Here is a 13,992-nt window from a genome sequence, read left to right as displayed (position 1 = left end):
AACTTTAGCTGAATCGAGTTTGACTACGGCCGGTCCTTGTTGAAGGTTAAAACAGCACACTTGACGAAAAATCGTTGTGGTTTTGATGCGTAGGTAAGAACGGTTCTTGCTAGAAGCCCATAGCAGCCAGTAAAACTTGCAACAACAAAGTAGAGGACGTCTAACTTGTTTTTGCAGGGCATGTTGTGATGTGATATGGTCAAGGCTGAAGGAAATATGCCCTAGAGGCAATAATAAAGTTGTTATTTATATTTCCTTATATCGTGATAAATGTTTATTATCCATGCTAGAATTGTATTAACCGGAAACTTAGTACATGTGTGAATACATAGATAAACAGAGTGTCACTAGTTTGCCTATACTTAACTAGCTCATTGAATCAATGATGGTTATGTTTCCTAACCATAGACATGAGTTGTCATTTGATTAACGGGATCACATCATTAGAGAATGATGTGATTGACTTGACCCATCTGTTAGCTTAGCACGATGATCGTTTAGTTTGTTGCTATTGCTTTCTTCATGACTTATACATGTTCCTATGACTATGAGATTATGCAACTCTCGAGTACCGGAAGAACACTTTGTGTGCTACCAAACGTCACAACGTAACTGGGTGATTATAAAGGTGCTCTACAGGTGTCTCCGATGGTACTTGTTGAGTTGGCATAGATCGAGATTAGGATTTGTCACTCCAATTGTCGGAGAGGTATCTCTGGGCCCTCTCGGTAATGCACATCACTATAAGCCTTGCAAGCATTGTGACTAATGAGTTAGTTGCGGGATGATGCATTACGGAACGAGTACAGAGACTTGCCGATAACAAGATTGAACTAGGTATAAGGATACCGACGATCAAATCTCGGGCAAGTAACATACCGATGACAAAGGGAACAACGTATGTTGTTATGCGGTTTGACCGGTAAAGATCTTCATAGAATATGTAGGAACCAATATGAGCATCCAGGTTCCGCTATTGGTTATTGACTGGAGACGAGTCTCGGTCATGTCTACATAGTTCTCGAACCCGTAGGGTCCACACGCTTAAAGTTCGGTGACGATCAGTAATATGGGTTTATGTGTTTTGATGTACCGAAGGTAGTTCGGAGTCCCAGATATGATCACGGACATGACGAGAAGTCTCGAAATGGTCGAGACATAAAGATCGATATATTGGAAGCCTATATTTGGACATCGGAATAGTTCCGGATGAAATAGGGATTTTACCGAAGTACCGGGAGGTTACCCGAACCCCCCGGTAAATGTATGAGCCTTATTGGGCCATAGTGGAGATAGAGAGGAGACCAGGGCAGGCCGCGCGCCCCTCTCCCTTTGGTTCGAATTGGACTAGGAGGGGGGCGGCGCCCCCCTTTCCTTCCTCCCTCTCCCCCTTCCTTCTCTCCTAGTCCAACTAGGAAAGGGGGGAATCCTACTCCCGGTGGGAGTGGGACTCCTCCTGGCGCGCCCTGCTAGGGCCGGCCAGCCTCCCCCTTGCTCCTATATATACGGTGGCAGAGGGGTGCCCCAAGACACACAAGTTGATAAGTTGATCTTTTAGCCGTGTGCGGTGCCCCCTCCACCATAATCCACCTCGGTCATATCGTAGCGGTGCTTAGGCGAAGCCCTGCGTCGGTAGCATCATCATCACCGTCATCACGCCGTCGTGCTGACGAAAATCTCCCTCGAAACTCTGCTGGATCAGAGTTCGTGGGACGTCACCGAGCTGAACGTGTGTTGAACTCGGAGGTGCCGTACGTTCGGTACTTGGATCGGTCGGATCGTGAAGACGTACGACTACATCAACCGCGTTCTCATAACGCTTCCGCTTACGGTCTACGAGGGTACGTGGACGACACTCTCCCCTCTCTTTGCAATGCATCACCATGATTTTGCGTGTGCGTAGGAAATTTTTTACCCAACAGTGGCATCCGAGCCAGATTTATGCGTAGATGTTATATGCACGAGTAGAACACAAAGGAGTTGTGGGCGTGGGTATATACATATTGTTTGCCGTCACTAGTTGATTCTTGATTCAGCGGCATTGTTGGATGAAGCGGCCCAGACCGGCATTACGCGTACGCTTACGCGAGACTGGTTCTACCGATGTGCTTCGCACACAGGTGGCTAGTGGGTGTCTGTTTCTCCGGCTTTAGTTGAATAGGATTCAATGAATAGGGTTCTTTCTGAAGATCAAAAAGCAATCACTATACCGCATTGTGGTTTTTGATGCGTAGGTAAGAATGGTTCTTGCTCAGCCCGTAGCAGCCACGTAAAACATGCAACAACAAAGTAGAGGACGTCTAACTTGTTTTTGAAGGGCATGTTGTGATGTGATATGGTTAAGACATGATGCTAAATTTTATTGTATGAGATGATCATGTTTTGTAACACAGTTATCGGCAACTGGTAGGAGCCATATGGTTGTCGCTTTATTGTATGAAATGTAATCGCCATGTAATTGCTTTACTTTATCACTAAGCGGTAGCGATAGTCGTGGAGGCAATAGTTGGCGTGACGACAACGATGCTTCGATGGAGATCAAGGTGTCAAGCCGGTGACGATGGTGATCATGACGGTGCTTTGGAGATGGAGATCACACACACAAGATGATGATGGCCATATCATATCACTTATATTGATTGTGTGTGATGTTTATGTTTTATGCATCTTATTTTGCTTAGGTCGACAGTAGCATTATAAGATGATCTCTCACTAAATTTCAAGGTATAAGTGTTCTCCCTGAGTATGCACCGTTGTGAAAGTTCGTCGTGCCAAGACACCACATGAAGATCGGGTGTGATAAGCTCTACGTTCACATACAACGGGTGCAAGCCAGTTTTGCACACACATAATACTCGGGTTAAACTTGACGAGCCTAGCATATGCAGATATGGCCTCGGAACACTAAGACCGAAAGGTCGAGCGTGAATCATATAGTAGATATGATCAACATTGTGATGTTCACCATTGAAAACTACTCCATCTCACGTGATGATCGGACATGGTTTAGTTGATATGGATCCCGTGATCACTTAGATGATTAGAGGGATGTTTTTCTAAGTGGGAGTTCTTAAGTAATATGATTAATTGAACTTTAATTTATCATGAACTTAGTACCTGATAGTATTTTGCATGTCTATGTTGTTGTAGATAGATGGCCCGTGTTGTTGTTGCGTTGAATTTTAATGCGTTCCTTGAGAAAGCAAAGTTTAAAGATGATGGTAGCAATTACACGGACTAGGTCTGTAACTTGAGGATTATCCTCATTGATGCACAGAAGAATTACGTCCTGGAAGCACCGCTAGGTGCCAAACCTGCTGCAGGAGCAACGCTAGATGTTATGAACGTCTAGCAGAGCAAAGCTGATGACTACTCGATAGTTCAGTGTACCATGCTTTACGGCTTAGAACCGGGACTTCAACGATGTTTTGAACGTCATGGAGCATATGAAGTCTCCAATAAGTTCTACAACTGCAAGATGGAGGAGAATAGTTCTGTCAATGAACATATACTCAGAATGTCTGGGTACCACAACCACTTGACTCAATTGGGAGTTAATATTCCTGATGATAGTGTCATTGACAGAGTTCTTCAATCACTACCACCAAGCTACAAGAGCTTTGTGATGAACTATAATATGCAAGGGATAAATAAGACGATTCTCGAGCTCTTCGCAATGCTAAAGGCTGCAGAGGTAGAAATCAAGAAGGAGCATCAACTGTTGATTGTCAACAAGACCACCAGTTTCAAGAAAAAGGGTAAAGGGAAGAAGGGGAACTTCAAGAAGAACGACAAGCAACTTGCTGCTCAAGTGAAGAAACCCAAGTCTGGACCTAAGCCTAAGACTGAGTGCTTCTACTGCAAAGGGACCGGTCACTGGAAGCGGAACTGCCCCAAGAATTTGGCGGATAAGAAGGATGGCAAGGTGAACAAAGGTATATGTGATATACATGTTATTGATGTGTACCTTACTAATGCTCGCAGTAGCACCTGTGTATTTGATACTGGTTCTGTTGCTAATATTTGCAACTCCAAACAGGGGCTACGGATTAAGCGAAGATTGGCTAAGGACGAGGTGACGATGCGTGTCGGTGTCAAAACCTGCGGATCTCGGGTAGGGGGTCCCGAACTGTGCGTCTAAGGCGGATGGTAACAGGAGGTGGGGGACACAATGTTTACCCAGGTTCGGGCCCTCTTGATGGAGGTAATACCCTACGTCCTGCTTGATTGATATTGATGATATGAGTATTACAAGAGTTGATCTACCACGAGATCGTAGAGGCTAACCCTAGAAGCTAGCCTATGGTATGATTGTTGTTTTTCTACGGACTAAACCCTCCGGTTTATATAGACACCGGAGGGGGCTAGGGTTACACAGAGTTGGTTACAAGGGAGGAGATCTACATATCCATATTGCCAAGCTTGCCCTCCACACCAAGGAGAGTCTCATCCGGACACGGGACGAAGTCTTCAATCTTGTATATTCATAGTCCAACAGTCCGGCCAAAAGATATAGTTCGGCTGTCCGGAGACCCCCTAATCCAGGACTCCCTCGGTAGCCCCTGAACCAGGCTTCAATGACGATGAGTTCGGCGCACAGATTTGTCTTCGGCATTGCAAGGCGGGTTCCTCCTCTGAATAATCCATAGAAGATTTTGAACACAAGGATAATGTCCGGCTCTGCAAAACAAGTTCCACATACCACCGTAGAGGGAATAATATTTCCACAAATCTAATATGTTGTCACGTTCGACAGCGTGACATCATACCACGGCCCGCACTGATTTTCTCAACCAGCTACTGCACATATCGCGAGGTGGTTTCCTTGGCACGTCTTGTTGAAGCAGAGATCGTGTCCCCTTATCACGGGATTCTCGTCAATACGGATGTGGGTAACCCAACCGCGCCATCAATTACCGCTCCTGGGGAATAAGAGGCTTTACCAGGTGATTGGGGAGGCGCATCGCCTCTTCCGCCCTTATAAAGGGGCGAGGATTCACTCTTTTCACCCACGCCTTCTTCCCGATTCACTCCCTTCTGCTCAAGCTCCAGCGCCCAAGCGTTCACCTTCTCTGCCCACAAAAGGTCTTCCAAAGATGTCCGGATCCGGAGCAGGAGGCAAATGGACGGCCTCTACCGTCCGAGAGAAGGACATCAAAAAGCTTCGGGAGGCCGGGTATCTGGCCAAGAAAATCAGCCACCGTCTCCCGACGGCGGGACAGATCGTCCCCACTCCGGAACACCACGAGAGGGTTGTATTGCTCCCTCACATTGTCCGCGGGCTAGGGTTTCCCTTCCACCCGTTCGTTCGTGGCATTATGTATTATTATGGGATTGATCTTCACGATCTGTCCCCTAATTCCTTCCTCAATATCTCGACATTCATTATCGTGTGCGAGGCTTTTCTCCGCATTTCGCCGCACTTCGGTTTATGGCTGAAGGTTTTCAATGTGAAGCCCAAGGTGGTGGGCGGCGAGCACGCCGAGTGCGGGGGCGCTATGGTGAGCAAGATGCCCAACGTCATATGGCCAACGGGAACCTTTAATGATTCTGTCAAGGAGTGGCAACAGCTGTGGTTTTACATCACTGAGCCGTGCGGCAAGGAACGGGCCGCCTCTCCTGAGTTTCGATCCGGCGCCCCTGTGCGGCTTACATCCTGGGTTAAGAAAGGCCTGGACTGGTCCTTGTCCGACGAACTGTCGGTTCTCCAGACGCGTGCTACATCTTGAGCTTGCGTTGGCTTTCCCCGAAGAGGAAGGGATGATGCAGCAGAGTAGTGTAAGTATTTCCCTCAGTTTTTTAGAACCAAGGTATCAATCCAGTAGGAGCCCACGCTCAAGTCCCTCGTACCTGCACAAAGCGATAGCTACTCGCAACCAACGCGATTAGGGGTTGTCAAGCCCTTCACGGTCACTTACGAGAGTGAGATCTGATAGATAGAATATTTTTGGTATTTTTGATATAAAGATGCAAAGTAAAAAGTAAAAGCAAAGTAAATAGCAAAGCAATATAAAAGTGATGGAGATTGATATTATGAGAATAGACTCGGGGGCCATAGGTTTCACTAGTGGCTTCTCTCAAGAGCATAAGTATTCTACGGTGGGTGAACAAATTACTGTTGAGCAATTGATAGAATTGTGCATAATTATGAGAATATCTAGGCATGATCATGTATATAGGCATCACATCTGTGACAAGTAGATCGAAACGATTCTGCATCTACTACTATTACTCCACTCATCGACCGCTATCCAGCATGCATCTAGAGTATTAAGTTAAAAACAGAGTAATGCCTTAAGCAAGATGACATGATGTAGAGAGATAAATTCATGCAATATGAAATAAACCCCATCTTGTTATCCTCGATGGCAACGATACAATACGTGCCTTGCTGCCCCTTCTGTCACTGGGTAAGGACACCGCAAGATCAAACCCAAAGCTAAGCACTTCTCCCATGGCAAGAACTACCAATCTAGTTGGCCAAACCAAACGGATAATTCGAAGAGACTTGCAAAGATAACCAATCATGCATAAAAGAATTCAAAGAGATTCAAATATTATTCATAGATAAACTTGATCATAAACCCGCAATTCATCGGTCTCAACAAACACACCGCAAAAAGAAGATTACATCGAATAGATCTCCACGAGAGAGGGGGAGAACTTTATATTGAGATTTAAAGAGAGAGAAGAAGCCATCTAGCTACTAACTATGGACCCGAAGGTCTGAGGTAAACTACTCACACTTCATCGAAGGGGCTAGGATGATGTAGAAGCCCTCCGTGATGACGACCCTCTTCCGGCGGAGCTCCGGAACAGGCCCCAGGATGGGATCTCGTGGATACAGAAAGTTGCGGCGGTGGAATTAGGGTTTTGGATCCTGTTCTGATCGTTTGGGGGTACGTGTGTATATATAGGAGGAAGGAGTACGTCGGTGGAGCACCGAGGGGCCCACGAGGCAGGGGGCGCGCCCTAGGGGGGGCGCCCCCACCCTCGTGACCACCTCTTTGATCCCTTGCAGTAGGGTCCAAATCTCCTCGATCACGTTCGGTGAGAAAATCACGTTTCCGAAGATTTTATTCCGTTTGGACTCCGTTTGATATTTTGTTTATCCGAAACACCGAAATAGGCAAAAAAACAGCAATTTTGGGCTGGGCCTCCGGTTAATAGGTTAGTCCCAAAAATAATATAAAAGTGGAAAATAAAGCCCAATATAGTCCAAAACAGTAGATAATATAGCATGGAGCAATCAAAAATTATAGATACGTTGGAGACGTATCAGGCATCCCCAAGCTTAATTCCTGCTCGTCCTCGAGTAGGTAAATGATAAAAAGAGAATTTTTGATGCGGAGTGCTACTTGGCATAATTTCAATGTAAATCTTCTTAATTGTGGTATGAATATTCAGATTAGAAAGATTCAAGACAAAATTTTATATTGACATAGAAAATAATAATACTTCAAGCATACTAACAAAGCAATTATGTCTTCTCAAAATAACATGGCCAAAGAAAGTTATCCCTACAAAATCATATAGTCTGGCTATGCTCCATCTTCCCCACACAAAGTATTTAAATGATGCACAACCCCGATGACAAGCCAAGCAATTGTTTCATACTCTAACTTTTTCAAAACCTTTTCAATCTTCACGCAATACATGAGCGTGAGTCATGGATATAGCACTATAGGTGGAATAGAATGGTGGTTGTGGAGAAGACAAAAAGGAGAAGATAGTCTCACATCAACTAGGCGTATCAATGGGCTATGTAGATGCCCATCAATAGATATCAGTGTGAGTGAGTAGGGATTGCCATGCAACGGATGCACTAGAGCTATAAATGTATGAAAGCTCAACAAAAGAAACTAGTGGGTGTGCATCCAACTTGCTTGCTCACGAAGACCTAGGGCAATTTGAGGAAGCCCATCATTGGAATATACAAGCCAAGTTCTATAACGTAAAATTCCCACTAGTATATGAAAGTGACAACATATGAGACTCTCTATATGAAGAACATGGTGCTACTTTGAAGCACAATATATGAGACTCGCTATATCATGGTGCTACTTTGAAGCACGAGTGTGGAAAAAAGGATAGTAGCATTGCCCCTTTTTATTTATTTATATTTTTTTGGGCCTTCTTTTTTTTTGGCCTTTCTCTTTTTTGGGGGGACAATGCTCTATTGAATGATGATCATCACACTTCTATTTATTTACAACTCAATGATTACAACTCGATACTAAAACAAAGTATGACTCTATATGAATGCCTCCGGCGGTGTACCGGGATATGCAATGAATCACGAGTGACAAGTATGAAAGGATTATGAACGGTGGCTTTGTCACAAATACTATGTCAACTACATGATCATGCTAAGCAATATGACAATGATGGATATGTCATGATGAACTAGATGGTGGAAAATTGCATGGCAATATATCTCGGAATGGCTATGGAAATGCCATAATAGGTAGGTATGGTGGCTGTTTTGAGGAAGGTATATGGTAGGTGTATGATACCGGTGAAAGTTGCGCGGTATTAGAAAGGCTAGCAAGGGTGGAAGGGTGGGAGTGCGTATAATCCATGGACTCAACATTAGTCATAAAGAACTCATATACTTATTGCAAAAATTTAGAAGTTATCAAAGCAAAGTATTACGCGCATGCTCCTAGGGGGATAGATTGGTAGGAAAAGACCATCGCTCGTCCCCGACCGCCACTCATAAGGAAGACAATCAATAAATAAATCATGCTCCGACTTCATCACATAACGGTTCACCATACGTGCATGCTACGGGAATCACAAACTTCAACACAAGTATTCTTTAAATTCACAACTACTCAACTAGCATGACTTTAATATTATCACCTCCATATCTCAAAACAATTATCATGCTTCAATCTTTTCTTAGTATTCAACACACTCAAAAGAAAGTTTCACAAATCTTGAATACCAAGCATATTATTATTAGGCAAATTACCATGCTATTAAGAGACTCTCAAATTAATTTAAGTGAAGCATGAGAGATCAATAGTTTCTTTAAAACGAATCCACCACCGTGCTCTAAAAGATCTAAGTGAAGCGCATAGAGCAAAATTATCTAGCTCAAAGGATATAAGTGAAGCACATAGAGCAAAATTATCTAGCTCAAAGGATATAAGTGAAGCACATAGAGCAAAATTATCTAGCTCAAAAGATATAAGTGAAGCACATAGAGCATTCTATCAAATTTTAATTCATGTATGGCTCTCTCAAAAGGTGTGTACAGCAAGCATGATTGTGGCATACTAAAAAGCAAAGACACAAATAACACAAGACGCTCCAAGGAAAACACATATCATGTTGGTGAATAAAAATATAGCTCCAAGTAAATTACCGATGGAAGTGGACGAAAGAGGGGATGCCTTCCGGGGGCATCCCCAAGCTTTGACTTTTTGGTGTCCTTGGATTATCTTGGGGGTGCCATGGGCATCCCCAAGCTTAGGCTCTTGCCACTCCTTGTTCCATGATCCATCAAAAGAATTCACCCAAAACTTGAAAACTTCACAACACAAAACTCAAAATAGAAAACTCGTGAGCTCCGTTAGCGAAAGAAAACAAAAGACCACTTCAAGGTACTGTAATGAACTCATTCTTTATTTATATTGGTGTCAAACATACTGTATTCCAACTTCTCTATGGATTATAAACTATTTTACTAGCCATGGATTCATCAAAATAAGCAAACAACACACGAAAAACAGAATCTGTCAAAACAGAATAGTCTGTAGTAATCTGTAGCTAGCGCAAGATATGGAACCCCAAAAATTCTAAAATAAATTGCTGGACGTGAGGAATTTATCTATTAATCATCTTAAAAAAGAATTAACTAAATATCACTCTTCAAATAAAAATGACAGCAGTTCTCGTGAGCGCTAAAGTTTCTGTTTTTACAGCAAGTTCAACAAGACTTTCCCCAAGTCTTCCCAACGGTTCTACTTGTCACAAACACTAATTAAACACAAAAAACACAACCAAAACAGAGGCTAAATAATTTATTTATTACTAAACAGGAGCAAAAATCAAGGAATAAAAATAAAATTGGGTTGCCTCCCAACAAGCGCTATCGTTTAACGCCCCTAGCTAGGCATAACAAGCAAGGATAGATCTAGGTATTGCCATCTTTGGTAGGCAATCCATAAGTGGCTCTCATGATAGTTTCATATGATAATTTTATTTTCTTTCTTGGAAAGTGTTCCATGCCCTTTTTTAATGGAAATTGAAATCTAATATTCCCTTCCTTCATATCAATAATCGCACCAACCGTTCTAAGGAAAGGTCTACCAAGAATAATAGGGCAAGAAGGATTGCAATCTATATCAAGAACAATGAAATCTACGGGCACATAATTCCTATTTGCAACAATAATAACATCATTAATTATTCCCATAGGTTTCTTAATAGTGGAATCCGCAAGATGCAAGTTTAGAGAGCAATCATCAAAATTACGGAAATCTAGTAAATCACACAAAGTCTTGGGAATAGTAGAGACACTAGCACCCAAATCACACAAAGCATAAAAATCATGATCTTTAATTTTAATTTTTATAGTTGTTTCCCACTCATCATAGAGTTTTCTAGGGATAGAAACTTTCAACTCAAGTTTTTCTTCATAAGATTGCATCAAGGCATCAACAATATGTTCGACGAAGGCTTTATTTCGACTATAAGCATGTGGAGAATTTAGCATGGATTGCAACAAGGAAATACAATCAATCAAAGAGCAATTTTCACAATTAAATTCCTTGAAATCCAATATGGTGGGTTTAGCAACATCTAGATTTTTATTTCTTTCAATCCCACTTTCATCAATTTCATCATTAAGATCTAAACACTCCGAATTTTTAGAACGCCTTCTAGGTAAAGGAAGATCATATTCAGTTTCATCAAGATTCATATTGCAAAATAAAGATTTAATTGGAGACACATCAATAACTTTTAGATCTTCATCTTGATTTTCATAGAAATTGGAAGAACAAGCTTTAATAAAGTCATCTTTGGAAGCACGCATCCTAGCGGTTCTTTCTTTACACTCATCAATTGAAATTCGCATGGCTTTTAGAGACTCATTAATATCATGCTTAGGTGGAATATATCTAAGTTTCAAAGCATCAACATCAAGAGCAATTCTATCAATGTTCCTAGCCAAATCATCAATCTTAAGCAATTTTTCTTCAATCATAGCATTAAAATTCTTTTGCGAAGAAATAAATTCTTTAATATTAGATTCAAAATCAGAGGGCATCTTATTATAATCTCCATAAGAGTTGTTGTAGGAATTCCCATAATTATTAGAAGGATTACTAGGATATGGCCTAGGATTAAAATTCCCTCTATAAGCGTTGTTACCAAAATTATTCCTACCAACAAAATTCACATCCATAGATTCATTATTATTCTCAATCAAAGTAGACAAAGGCATATCATTAGGATCAGAAGAAACACTCTTAGTAGCAAATAATTTCATAAGTTCATCCATCTTTCCACTCAACACATTAATTTCTTCTATCGCATGCACTTTTTTATTAGAAGTTCTTTCAGTATGCCATTGAGAATAATTAACCATAATATCATCTAGGAGTTTAGTAGCATCTCCTAAAGTGATTTCCATAAAAGTGCCTCCCGCGGCCGAATCTAAAAGATTTTTAGAAGCAAAATTCAATCCAGCATAAAAATTTTGTATAATCATCCACAAATTCAAACCATGAGTAGGGCAATTACGTATCATTAATTTCATTCTCTCCCAAGCTTGTGCAACATGTTCATGATCAAGTTGTTTAAAGTTCATTATATTGTTTCTAAGAGAGATGATCTTAGCGGGAGGAAAATACTTAGAGATAAAAGCATTTTTGCATTTGTTCCATGAATCAATACTATTCTTAGGCAAAGACGAAAACCAAGCTTTACCACGATCTCTAAGCGAAAAAGGAAATAGCTTCAATTTAACGACATCATTATTGACATCTTTTTTCTTTTGCATATCACATAAATCAACAAAGCTATTCAGATGAGTAGCGGCATCTTCACTAGGAAGGCCGGCGAATTGATCTTTCATAAGAAGATTCAACAAAGCAGTATTAATTTCACAAGATTCAGCATCGGTAAGAGGAGCAATCGGAGTGCTAAGGAAATCATTATTATTGGTATTGGTGAAGTCACACAATTTGGTAGCATCTTGAGCCATCGCAACAAACAAGCAATCAAACACACGGGCAAACAAAAAGCAAGCGGACAAAAAGAGGCAAATAGAGAGGGAGGGTAGGGAGAGAGAGGGCGAATAAAACGGCAAGGGTGAATTGGGGGGAGAGGAAAACGAGAGGCGAATGGCAAATAATGTAATGCGAGAGATAGGGATTGTGATGGGTACTTGGTATATGACTTTTTGCGTAGACTCCCCGGCAACGGCGCCAGAAATCCTTCTTGCTACGTCTTGAGCTTGCGTTGGTTTTCCGCGAAGAGGAAGGGATGATGCAGCAGAGTAGCGTAAGTATTTCCCTCAGTTTTTGAGAACCAAGGTATCAATCCAGTAGGAGCCCACGCTCAAGTCCCTCGTACCTGCACAAAACGATAGCTACTCGCAACCAACGCGATTAGGGGTTGTCAAGCCCTTCACGATCACTTACGAGAGTGAGATCTGATAGACATAATATTTTTGGTATTTTTGATATAAAGATGCAAAGTAAAAAGTAAAAGCAAAGTAAATAGCAAAGCAGTATAAAAGTGATGGAGATTGATATTATGAGAATAGACCCGGGGGCCATAGGTTTCACTAGTGGCTTCTCTCAAGAGCATAAGTATTCTACGGTGGGTGAACAAATTACTGTTGAGCAATTGATAGAATTGTGCATAATTATGAGAATATCTAGGCATGATCATGTATATAGGCATCACATCCGTGACAAGTAGATCGAAACGATTCTGCATCTACTACTATTACTCCACTCATCGATCGCTATCCAGCATGCATCTAGAGTATTAAGTTAAAAATAGAGTAACGCCTTAAGCAAGATGACATGATGTAGAGAGATAAATTCATGCAATATGAAATAAACCCCATCTTGTTATCCTCGATGGAAACGATACAATACGTGCCTTGCTGCCCCTTCTGTCACTGGGTAAGGACACCGCAAGATCGAACCTAAAGCTAAGCACTTCTCCCATGGCAAGAACTACCAATCTAGTTGGCCAAACCAAACGGATAATTCGAAGAGACTTGCAAAGATAACCAATCATGCATAAAAGAATTAAGAGAAGATTCAAATATTATTCATATATAGACTTGATCATAAACCCACAATTCATCGGTCTCAACAAACACACCGCAAAAAGAAGATTACATCGAATAGATCTCCACGAGAGAGGGGGAGAACTTTGTATTGAGATTCAAAGAGAGATAAGAAGCCATCTAGCTACTAACTATGGACCCGAAGGTCTGAGGTAAACTACTCACACTTCATCGAAGGGGCTAGGATGATGTAGAAGCCCTCCGTGATGACGGCCCTCTTCCGACGGAGCTCCGGAACAGGCCCCAAGATGGTGTTCGTGGATACAGAAAGTTGCGGCGGTGGAATTAGGGTTTTGGCTCCTGTTCTGATCGTTTGGGGGTATGTGTGTATATATAGGAGGAAGGAGTACGTCGGTGGAGCACCGAGGGGCCCACGAGGCAGGGGCGCACCCTAGGGGGGGCGCCCCCCACCCTCGTGACCACCTCTTTGATCCCTTGCAGTAGGGTCCAAGTCTCCTGGATCACGTTCGGTGAGAAAATCATGTTTCCGAAGATTTTATTCCGTTTGGACTCAGTTTGATATTCTGTTTATCCAAAACACTGAAATAGGCAAAAAAACAACAATTCTGGGATGGGCCTCCGGTTAATAGGTTAGTCCCAAAAATAATATAAAAGTGGAAAATAAAGCCCAATATAGTCCAAAGTAGTAGATAATATAGTATGGAGCAATC

Source organism: Triticum dicoccoides, chromosome 6A, assembly GCF_002162155.2.
Source record: "Triticum dicoccoides isolate Atlit2015 ecotype Zavitan chromosome 6A, WEW_v2.0, whole genome shotgun sequence".
In the NCBI taxonomy this organism is placed as follows: domain Eukaryota; kingdom Viridiplantae; phylum Streptophyta; class Magnoliopsida; order Poales; family Poaceae; genus Triticum; species Triticum dicoccoides.
The sequence above is the reverse complement of the archived record's forward strand: the minus strand, read 5'-3'. Positions refer to the sequence as shown.